The 9,691-nt window shown below is 38.5% G+C and overlaps 1 pseudogene across 3 annotated transcripts in view; it reads left to right on the top strand.

Moving 5' to 3' along the window:
- Positions 1-7,430, top strand: part of LOC110223076 (casein kinase I pseudogene) — a 23,923-nt pseudogene extending 16,493 nt beyond the window's left edge. For 2 of the 3 annotated variants that reach the window (XR_013483950.1, XR_013483949.1), the window contains 2 exons: positions 4,988-5,080; positions 6,004-7,430. The product of XR_013483950.1 is annotated as a casein kinase I pseudogene, transcript variant X2 (transcript). Of the gene's footprint in view, positions 1-4,987; positions 5,081-5,527; positions 5,592-6,003 lie in introns of those variants that run through there. The other variant, XR_013483951.1, reaches the window with a different exon arrangement.
- The last annotated feature ends 2,261 nt before the right edge of the window (positions 7,431-9,691 follow it).

The following is a 9,691-nucleotide window of genomic DNA, read 5'->3' as shown; positions in this document are numbered from 1 at the left end:
ATGAATATGATAAATACAGGGAAGCATTGAGTTATATTTGTGTATACACACACACATATGAAAGTTAGGAGAAAAGAAAAAAAATGTACTGCATTTAATTACAACACCAATGTAAATGTATTAATGGAAAGGACACTAAACCAATATCAACACCAAATTGAAACTGCATGCTCTGAAATCATAATGTCCAAGCTTGACTTCTTAGAAGAGATATGAAAATATAACTCCCTCTCTTTCTTGCAGATGTGAAATGATGCATATAATGTTGCACTTAATTTATGTGTACATTAATTTTGCTCAAATTTCTCCCCTCTTTTATTCTTTCTCTTTTATATTAAGAATAACTCTTTGGAAAGGAGGAGGGGGGATATAATAGGAAATGATGGCAATGTGAAAAGAAGATAGAAATAAAATTTATTTTGTTTTCTCTCTTTTTTTTTTTTTAGATCTGTGGGTTCTTTCAATTTCTATTTTGCCCTCTGGTTCTAAAATATCAGGGAAGTTTTCCTTGATAGTTTCTTGAAAGATTATGTCTAGGTTCTTTTTTTGATCATGGCTTTCAGATAGTCCAATAATTTTTAAATTCTCTCTCCTGCATCTATTTTCCAGGTCAGTTGTTTTTCCAATGAGATATTTCACATTGTTTTCTAATTTTTCATTCTTTTGGATTTGTTTTACAGTGTCTTGATTTCTCATAAAGTCACTGTCTTCCAATTGCTCTATTCCAATTTTTAAGGAAGTATTTTCTTCAGTAATCTTTTAGACTTCCTTTTCCATTTGGCCAATTTTTCTTTTTAGGGCATTTTCCTCATCATTGGCTTTTTGGACCTCTTTTGCCATTTGGGTTAGGCTATTTTTTAAGGTGTTATTTTCTTCAGTATTTTTTTGGGTCTCCTTTAGCAAGCTGTTGACTTGTTTTTCATGATTTTCTTGCATCACTCTCATTTCTCTTCCCAGTTTTTCCTCTACTTCCCTTACTTGCTGCTCATAATCCCTTTTGAGCTCTTCCAAGGCCTGGGACTGATTCATATTTTTCTTGGAGGCTTTGGATGTAGGAGCTTTGACTTTGTTGTCTTCTTCTGGTTGTATATTTTGATCTTCTTTTTCACCAAAGTAAGATAATATAGTCTGACTCTTTTTGTGCTGCTTGCTTATGATCCCAGCCAATTACTTGAGTTTTAAACTCTTTGTTAAGGTAAGAGTCTGCTTCCAATGTGGAGAGTTTACTGACCCAAGCTTCAGGGGGGTTTGTACAGCTGTTTTCAGAGATACTTGTAGGGACCTATAAATTTTCAGTTCTTCCAAGGTGGTATGATAAGGGGCGAGGTGTTTACTCCTTTCCTGGCCTGTGACCACAAGTATTCCTTTCTGTCTCGTAACTGTGAGGAGTTTCTCTCCACAGCCACTACAAGCTCTACCATGCTAGCGCTCCTCCTCACCCCAGCACTGCGGCCCAGAACTGTGACCCAAATCCACATACGGGCAAAGCAAAAGATTCCTGCCTCAGCACTGGCAAAGAGATCCCTGCAGTCCCTCTCTGATCAGCCACTGGATTCCCCCTCAGTCTGTGGACCAGAAGCTTGGCAAGCAGCTGCCCCACCAGGGCCAGGCTCTTAGGGAATGGAGCTGAGACCCCGCCTTCCTCTCTGACCACCGACAGAAACAGACTTTTCCCACTGACCTTCTAAGTTGTCTTTGGCCGTGGTGGATTGAGGAGTCTGGAAACCTCCACAGCTGCCTGCGATTCAGTCCTCTGAGGCCTGCTCCAGGTTCGGTGTAGCCTGAGTGCCCATGCCGCACTGCACTCCCAGCCCGGCGTGATACACCTTTCTGATCAATCATCCAGGTTGTCTTGGGCTGGCAATTTGCTTCACTCCATCTTTTTGTGGGTTCTGCTACTTCAGAATTTGTTTAGAGCCATTTTTTATGAGTATTTGGAGGGGTTTGGGGGAGAGCTCAAGCAAGTCACTGCTTTCACTCTGCCATCTTGGCTCCACCCCCTATAAATAAAATTTAAAAAATGGTATTATACTACATCATGATTCTATGTGTGGCATGGTAGTCATGTCACCTGACCCCAGCTCTTCTTTCTATTTTCTATCTGGACTATCTTGTTCACTTAACCTACCCTCATGTTGGCAGGTAGGAGAATTCCCAGAAGGGGGAAACCTCACTGCTTCAGCTCAGCCTCTCATGATGCATCCATCTGTGTGTCATAATTTCATCAAAAGACATTTGCTTTTTTATTTGTTTTGTTTTCCTGCTTAGATAGTTAAATTGGGCTCATTGAGTCATTATAGATCTCAATTCAGTGTTTTGGGGCTTGAAGCAATCAGTACGAAGTCATCTGTAAAGAGGAGCATCTGGAGGTCATAAATAGGTAGTTCCTCTTTATTGTGTAGAAAAAGGATTGTAGAGGATGTCATCAAAAGAATGTGTGATGGAAGAAAAAGATGTGCTAGCCATGTATGGAAAGCATAACAGAGAGACAGTGCATGATCCATCGACATCAATTCAATGTAAACAACAACCACAACCACCCACCAAATATTGCATTAGATATGGTGAATATAACATGAATTGTGCATGGGTATGGATAGGTTATGATCTGTGTCACTGTGGGGTGCCCAAACTGTTAGATCACTGAGCCAATGAAGTATTGAAATATTAGAATATGACTGTATACTACAGTTGTTTTATCACAGCTGTACTATGCACTTTTTTAAAATCCATTTTTGTAAAAGAAAAATGAGACCCCTTTCATAGTAGAAAGATTGCTAAAATTAAAATCAAAAGACTTGTATTCTTGTTTTCACTTCACCAGCAGTTCCTTATATTTGAATAACTCTTTCCTTCTTTTGTTCTTCCTTTTTTTCTTCCTTCCTTCCTTCCTCTCTTTCTTTCTTTCTTTCTTTCTTTCTTTCTTTCTTTCTTTCTTTCTTTCTTTCTTTCTTTCTTTCTTTCTTTCTTCTGTCTTCTTTGCTTTTCCCTCCCTCCCATCTTTCCTTACCCTTCCTTTTTTACTTACTCTTTCTTTCTTCACCTATTATTTAGTATGTGAAACTCCCTCTACCATTGCAAATCAGCCCTTGTTCTATAACTTATAGATTTTTTATTGGTTTCTTAAAATGTGCTTATTTTTTAAAGCAGAGAATTTTTTCATTCTTTTTTAGTTATAAATTCTCTTTCTCCTACTCCTTCCCTCACCCATTGAGAAGGCAAGAAAAATAAAACCTATAACAAATATGTATAATCATGCAAAATATAATTCTGCATTAGCCATATTTAGGAGAGACAGAAGGAGGAAGGGAAAAAAAGAAAGGAAGAAACAAAGGAAGGAAGGAAGGAAAGAAGGAAGGAAGGAAGGAAGGAAGGAAGGAAGGAAGGAAGGAAGGAAGGAAGGAAGGAAGGAAGGAAGGAAGGAGAAAGAGAGAAGTGATCAAAAGAAAATATGCGTCAATCTACACTCTGAGTCCATCGTTTGTCTCCTCTGGAGGTGGATAGCATGTTTTATCATGAATCCTTTGGGATTGTGGTAGATTGCTGTGTTAATCAATTACTAAGCCTTTTTAAATTGATTAGCTTTATAATATTGCTCTTACTACATAGATTATTCTGCTGAATTTGTTCACTTCATTTTGCATGATTTCATAAAGGTCTTCCCAGGTTTTCATGAAACAATTCCCCTTGTTTCTTACAGCACAATAGCAATTCATCACAGTCATAGTCTACAACTTGGCCAACTATTCCCCACTTGATAAATATCACAAACAGTTCATATACACACACACACACACACACACACATACACACATATAAATACATATATAGAGTGTGTATATATATAATATACATGTATAAAGAGTATATATGTATATACATAAATACACATACATGTATGTGTATGTGTGTATTTGTACATATGGCTCCTTTTCTTCTTCCTTTGATTTCTTTGGTGCATAGATATGGTAGCAGGTCAAAAGGTATTCACCATTTCATAGCCTTTCTGGCATAGTTCCAAATTGCCTTTCAGAATGGTTGTACCAGTTCACTACTCTACCAAAAATCTATTAGTGTACCTGTTTTCCCTCCAGCACGTCATTTTTCTTTTTTTGTCATCTTAGCCAATCTGATGGTGTGAGGTGGTACCTCGCAGATGTGTTATTTATAGTTTTAAAGAATATTCTGACAGACTGACATCAAAGACATTTTCCAAGATCACATAGCCCACATGTCACATAGCCTGAATGTTAGAGATAGAATTTGAGTCCAAGTCTTTCTGACTTAGAGGTAAGCTGTCTTTCTATGCCACACTTCCTGCTCTAATCTCAATTTCTTTTCTTAGAATAATATTTTACTTCTCCTAATTACATATAATAACAACTTTTAACTCTAATCACAATTTCTACAAATGTTAAAAGGTGAAAATATAATGAGCCCAACTTGTATGTGTGATACATGATGAGAAGAAATGTTCCCCAAGACTTAAGAGGTTGAAGAGCATCTGTAAAAGATATTGAGAAACTAAACAGGTGAGAAAGGAAAGATTGTACAAGAAGTGGCAAACATGAGATCATATGGGCACAAGCTACTGAGAACCATATAAAGAAAGAACCATAGATTTAGAGCTGAAATAGATCTGAGAGGAGGCTGAGCCCAGTTTCCTCATTTGTAATTATGAGGAAAATGAGACCAAGAGTGCTTAAGTGACTCATCTTGGGTCACACAGCTAGGAAGTGTCAGAGGCAGTAATCATCCACCTGTGCTCCAGCTCCAAAAACAGCCCTTCTTTCACTGAATTATGCTGTGCTGAAGAACTGCCCAGGAAATATGCTAAGTCCTCTCCCAGCCCATTGTGAGGGTAAACTGTAAATAAGAGTTTGAAGGAGGAGGGTGGGGAGAAGCTCAAGAACTGGGGTGAGATTGAAGCTATGAAGACAAAGGAAGTAATTCATTGATTCATTGATCTGTTTTGCCTTCTCCATAGCTCCAAGAGGAGAGAACAACTGAAGGAAGAAAGATGAAAATGTACATGTCCTCTAATACCAGAGGCGAGTTTAGTAGTAGGATTCCATCAAAGGTAAATTCTCTGTGAAGGTCAGTTTCATAAGGGTGGAATTAGCTCATAGAACGAGAACTGAAAAGGCCATTAAGGGTCATCTACTCCAACTCCATTTTTCAGATGAAGAAACAGAAGCCTAGCGACTAGCACCAAAATCTCCCATTTTTCCCGAAGTGGGGTTTGAACATTCGAAATCACCGCCAGAGTCAGTGCGCTTTTCACCATACCTTGCTGCTCTCTTTAGCGATGAGGTTCCTTTTTCCCTTCTCATTAGTTCTCCTCGGTCTCCAAAGCAGTAATTCAGTTCTCTGGGAGAAAGGAGCTTAGATTTATACCTTAGAATGTATCGGGAGTAAAGAACAAACCGGCTAGAGCAGCTCTGTGATGATTCCCCTGTGCCAGACGGTTCAAAGACTGCGATCCTCATTGTGATTTAGTGTAAGTTTTATTGTGATGTACCAATCATTCTAGTTAAAGTGGAAGACCGCACCGGGGTCTGGACTGGGGAAAGAAGGAGTGAGTAAACCTGGTAAGGGGGTGGTGAGATATTGACAAGGTGACCTTGATGCTGACAGGTGGGCGGCTGATGACCCCAGGCAGCGGAAAAGGAGCGCCGCTGCACTTCCCCCCCCCAAACTCCCTCCTCTTCCCCAGCACCAGGTTCTTTTTCAGCCCAGGATATTGCCCTTGGAAGTCGCAGGGGCACCTGTGGCTCCTGGCTGGAGCTCTGGGAAAAGGTGCCTGCTGCGTGTAGTTAAAAAGTAGAACCTGTGAGGTTTCTTCCTCCACATACTGGTAACTTGGTGAAAGAGTTCCATTTAAAAAAAAAAAACAATCAATTTCGTGGCCCCAAGAACCCCTTCCCGATACCCAACATGTGGTCCACACCCGCCCCTATCTCCCCATAGCCCTGAGGAATCTCTCTCTTCTCCCCTTTTCAGGATGAATATCAGCAAAAACGAGTCCCAATTAATTTTTGGAGGAAAATATAAACTGGTTCGGAAGATCGGGAATGGCTCCTTTGGAGACATCTTCCTGGCAGTCAACATCAACAATGGAGAAGAAGTGGCTGTGAAGCTTGAATCACAGACATGCAAGCATCCTCAACTGTTCTTCGAAGCCAAACTGTATAAGATTCTTCAAGGGGGGACGGGCATTGCCCACATAAGATGGTATGGTCGGGAAAAGGGTCACAATGTACTAGTCATGGACCTACTGGGACCCAGTCTTGAAGAATTGTTTAATACATGCTCCCGAAAGTTCACACTCAAAACAGTACTTATGATAGCTGACCAGATGATCAGTAGAATCCAGTACATGCATACAAAGAATTTTATACATAGAGATATTAAACCAGATAACTTCCTTATTGGCACTGGTCGTCACCGTAACAAATTATTCATAATTGACTTTGGTTTAGCCAAAAAGTACAGAGACAGCAAAACAAAGGAACACATACCATACCGAAAAGATAAAAATCTCACTGGCACTGCCCGTTATGCCAGCATCAATGCCCATCTTGGCATTGAGCAGAGTCGAGGGGATGATATGGAATCTCTAGGATATGTATTGATGTATTTTAACAGGACCAGCCTGCCCTGGCAAGGACTAAAAGCTGTAACAAGGAAGCAAAAGTATGAAAAAATTATAGAAAAAAAGATGTCCATTCCTGTGGAAACTTTATGTAGTGGATTTCCTCCTGAATTTGCAACATATCTTACCTATTGTAGGGGACTCCGCTTTGAGGAAGCCCCAGACTATTTTTATCTAAGACAGTTATTTCGGACTCTTTTCAAGTCTCTGAACTACCAGTATGACTACATATATGACTGGGTATTGCTGAAGCAGAAAGAGACTCCAGAATCAGCCTCTTCCGGTCTTCAAAATCAGGAGCCACAGAGTTCCACAGTTTGCCAAGAGGGAAGAGGAACAAATTAAGGAGAAGAGATGATCTGAGCAGGCCTTATTACATACCATAGACACTTTAGTTCCTATGCACACACTTGCCAATTTATGGTTGTGGGCAACAATTTACTGGGTGTAAAGAACTTACTTTTAGTATTATCTGGCTCTTTGTAGCAATGGTAATGCTGAGTTGTCACGATTGTAACTGAGAATGTTAATGGTGATAGTAAAACAATGTTCAGCTTTCGATTGATTTTATTTTTCAAGATGGGAAAGGTAACTAAATGGTTGACATAAGTGTTGGGCCTGAAGAAATTATGCCTATGCTGGTTTTTGTTTCCTTTATTTTTGAACTCCACCGCTATGAGATTTCACTTCAGAAGAAAGGCATGAACATCGTTAGCCACAGCTGTGAAAACTGTCAGTGCTCAAAATGGGGCATTCTTAGTTTATTTCCTTCTTGGGGTCCGCCAACTGTAAACAGAAATATTCTTAACATTTTATGTGTAATCCAAGATCCTGCTTTTCAAGTATGCAAAAGACTCTGCTTTCTTATTTTATAAAAATAACAGCAGCTAAGGGGAAGATTTAAGAAAAAACTGGGTTCTTTTAAGAGTCTGCATTAACTGAAGTTCTTGGTATAAAAAACAAGCGCATATTTCTTTAGAAATTGTAGCTAGGATCTTACTAATAAACCCATATACAATGCAAATACAGTAAATTTATTATTGTATTATTTATATTTTATATTTATAATATTTTATATTTGTATTTAAATAATATTTTATTCACATTTCATAGTATATATTTACATAATAGTTATAATGTGTGATTTATAGTTATTTTATTATATTTATATTACATAAGTGTATTATTTATATACAAATACAAATTTATTAAATGCCTATCTCATGTCAGGTACTCTGCTAGGTATTGGGGATGCAAGTGAGAAAATTATGTGTAAGTTGCTGACATAAATGCAGTCACTATAGAAGAGCAAACAAACAACTAACAAGGGAACGATAGGGTAAATAGTAACCTACTGTTGTCATAGGAGTCAATCAAAAATATGCCATGTATATGGGTCAAGGATATATCTGAAAACAATATTTCCTAAACTTTGTCCATTGGAATGCAATTCTTGTTCCTGCCTCTACCTACCTTCATTCTTAACTCCTTGAGATCAGACACATGGTCATGTTTTCTTATCTTTGTATCTACCCGGTTCCCGGCACATTTAATAAAACGAGAGGCAATGTAGACAATAAGCTAAGCTTGGAATCAAGTGAGACCTCTAAGTTTTGCCTCAAACATCTATCTGTGTGGTTACTAGCAAATTCTTTTCCTTAGTATTTCTCATATGTAAAATAAGGATAATCAATCAGCATTTATTAAGTATTTAACTTTGTGCCAGATGCATTCTGCTAGACCCTGGAGATAAAAACACAAAGAATGAAAAAATCTATAATCACAAGGAGCTTGCATTCTAATAGGAGAGATAACAAATTCATCATAAATACAGACAGAATAAATATAAAAGGGATAAATACAAATACACATGAACTAATTACATCATAATTTTAAAGGGAGAGTGCTATAATGTGAGGGCTGCAAGCAGAAGGTGACGCTTGAGATGAGTCTTAAAGGAATGAGAAGTAAGGAAGGAGTGTATTGCAAGGCATCGAAGATCCCAGTGCACAGGGAGAGATAGAGCATTGTATCATATGTGAAAAACAGAAAGTCAGTTCGGCTGGATCCCAGAGTGTAGAAGGAGAAGTAATTGGGCACATCAGGACAGAATAGGAGAGGGGATAAAGGCAATTTGAATTTGTGATCATGGGTGGAAGTGAGGCAAGGATGGGGATTATTGATGGCCAAGGATAAACAAGGAAAAAAAAAAGGCCAAGGGAACATATTGACTTCTCTGACAATAAAACATGATAGACCTACTTTAAAACAAGTGACCTGAAGTCCACAGAGGTTAAAAAAAAAAGCTAAATCTGTCATTTTCTTATGTGTTCTCTGGATACCATATGGTAGAAGCATTTAGATGAAGACCAATGGAAAGAAAAAATAGAAGTGTGTTTTTTTTTTCCTTCATAATATGTTACCAACCAGTTAGAAAGGCAAAGTAGATGAGGGATTGAGGAAAAAGATCAAGCCTGAAGTAGAGAAATGATATAGTAGGGGTAGGAGTCTTCAATTATCCAAGCATGGATTGGTGTTCTCTCAAGAAGCAGGGATAATGGCATCTTGGCTTCCCTTAATGACAACTGTATCTCTCAAAAAGTTGAGAAATGAACAAGGGCAAATTCTTGGCTGGATCTGATTCTCATTAATAGGGAAGATCTTGTCTGCTGTGTGTAGAAATCATAGGGACATTGTGGGAAAGTGACCACCCCCTTTTGGAGTTTGTTATAGAAAAGAAAGGGAAAACTGGCTATAGCCTGCAATACACCCTAGATTTTGGGAAAGCAGATTTTAAAGGACTCACTGGAAAGATAGGATCCCATGAATTAAAATTCTTCAGTGGAAATCACCCATTGAAGTCCAGAGACCTCTGAAAAATGAAATTATGAAAAAACAAAGGGAAACAATTCCAATGAAGAAGAAAAAAAATGGATTTGTTTGAAAAGGGATAAGTAGATGCCCAGGGAACTATGAGGCATAGGATCCCAGGATCATAGGATCTGGGGCTAGAGGAGACCTTAGGCATTGTATAAT

This window comes from Phascolarctos cinereus, unplaced genomic scaffold, assembly GCF_003287225.1.
Source record: "Phascolarctos cinereus isolate Bilbo 61053 unplaced genomic scaffold, phaCin_HiC Scaffold_9;HRSCAF=440, whole genome shotgun sequence".
NCBI lineage: Eukaryota > Metazoa > Chordata > Mammalia > Diprotodontia > Phascolarctidae > Phascolarctos > Phascolarctos cinereus.
The sequence above is the reverse complement of the archived record's forward strand: the minus strand, read 5'-3'. Positions and strand labels throughout refer to the sequence as shown.